Source organism: Procambarus clarkii, chromosome 15 (genome assembly GCF_040958095.1).
Source record: "Procambarus clarkii isolate CNS0578487 chromosome 15, FALCON_Pclarkii_2.0, whole genome shotgun sequence".
In the NCBI taxonomy this organism is placed as follows: Eukaryota; Metazoa; Arthropoda; class Malacostraca; order Decapoda; family Cambaridae; genus Procambarus; species Procambarus clarkii.
Window position 1 is genome coordinate 10,503,055 of NC_091164.1, and position 2,190 is coordinate 10,505,244.

General features: G+C 41.6%; 1 protein-coding gene across 1 annotated transcript in view; it reads right to left on the bottom strand.

The window, feature by feature from the left end:
- The window catches only part of LOC123761441 (band 4.1-like protein 4), an 817,171-nt gene extending 816,484 nt beyond the window's left edge, over positions 1-687 (bottom strand). Inside the window, exon 1 of the mRNA XM_069324958.1 lies at positions 593-687. The gene's annotated coding sequence lies outside the window, so the exon portion shown is untranslated. The remainder of the gene's footprint in view (positions 1-592) is intronic.
- Positions 688-2,190: the final 1,503 nt, after the last annotated feature.

The window sequence follows — 2,190 nt, forward strand, 5'->3', positions numbered from 1 at the left end:
ATAACCTCCCGCTCACAGGACGAGTATGGGGTGCACAATAAAGTCCCGCTCACAGAACGAGTATGGGGTGCACAATAATCTCCCGCTCACAGGACGAGTATGGGGTGCACAATAACCTTCCCGCTCACAGGACGAGTATGGGGTGCATAATAACCTCCCACTCATAGGACGGGTATGAGGTGCACAATAACCTCCCGCTCACAGGACGAGTATGGGGTGCATAATAACCTCCCACTCACAGGACGGGTATGAGGTGCACAATAACCTCCCGCTCACAGGACGAGTATGGGGTGCACCATAACCTCCCGCTCACAGGACGAGTATGGGGTGCACAATAACCTCCCGCTCACAGGACGAGTATGGGGTGCACAATAACCTCCCGCTCACAGGACGAGTATGGGGTGCACAATAACCTCCCGCTCACAGGACGAGTATGGGGTGCACAATAACCTCCCGCTCACAGGACGAGTATGGGGTGCACAATAACCTCCCGCTCACAGGACGGGGGTATACGACAGGAACACTTCCACAGGGAAAACTTTGTAAATTGCACAAGGAAAACTCTCGGTAAACCATAAATTTGAATACTCACAGTTTACATTCCCGATACTGACGTGGAAATACGGAAGTTCACAAGGTAAAGAAATAGACAATACGGGAGAACACGCGTCGACACCCGTCCTCCACGACCCTCAGGCGGCCTCTGACGCTCATTATGTCCCGCCAAATGCTCAAAAATAGGTCATTCGTATATAAAACTTTTCGCAGCTGGATTCTTTTATTCTAAAACCCTATTTCCCATAATAAATTTAACGTAACTTAACTAAACCAAAATTAACCTAAAATAACTTTATCCAGGCTAGCTTAATGATAAAAGCAGTTTTTAACTAATCGAAAAAAAAATTAGGAGTATACGAAATGTTTGTGTACATTTTGATCCTATTCCGTCCAGAATGTTAGTATCCAGTGCTTCCTGGTCTATTAAAGTATTTTACAGTTATCAGTCACAACGACAGTTATTTATATCCAAATTTGCATTAATATTCAAACATCTTAATCATATATATATAAACCATTACTTAATAGTACATGCATTCTCTATACTGGCAATAAAACAAGTGGTGCTAGGCTACTCCATCGCAATTAGTAGCAGCGTCCATCCAAAGAAATTCAATGTTACATTAATCAAATTCTAGTACGAATACTCGTAATGAATAAGTTATAATGAGCATAATGTACAATAACACACATATAAGGCATACAATTATAACCGACTCATGCGTAACTATTTTCTTAATATTTCTTCTATTTTAATACGGCTGGCCTGAGTTACTTCAGCAAAACTTCTCTATGAAGCGGAAATACTTGAAATATATCACACGAATATCTGTTGCAGGCATAACTTCTCACTCTACAGGACTCCGTAGATTTCGGGGCCCATGTCAATACGTTCAGCATCATGTGTGACTCACTGTTATATCTAGCACCAGTGGAACATCCCATTTGGGTAAATTAAACATAATATCGGGAAAATATCTTAACATAGGATCACTCAACATGTGTTTAAAATACACACACACACACAGTAGTAAGTATATATTTTCTGAATCAGACTTGCTACGATATTTAAAATAAAAATATTTGATTATCAAAATCGATGACACGTCAAGCCTTAAAAAGTTCACTCAAGAACTAACTGCCTCGCGTATTACATTATTATGAACCTATACACCCATAATACTTTGTACTTTCATCTTCTGTCTTAAACCAGTTGAATACTTACTCTTAAACCCAACACTGAAACCAACCCCATCAGTTCACGGCGAGGCAATACTATTTCATTCTCCTTTGTAGACGATATTTTGACATGAGGCATAAGTTATGTATAAATTGAGCGGCTGAGTGTTAGTGTTAATGGTTTTATTACACCACATGCTCAAGTATCCTCTGCTATATTTACACCTCATTTTTTCATCACAGAGAGAGGCACCGCTCCTGTGCCAGGTAAGTCCACTACGGGCTCACCATAGCCCGTGCTACTTGCCCCGCTCCTGTGGCAGGTAAGTTACGGGCTCACCATAGCCCATGCCACTTGGAACTTGTTCCGAGTGGCTGAATCTATAACAACAACAACATCTATCACAGAACTAATAGTTCGCTGGCGTGTGATGGAATAGCTGGGAACTACCT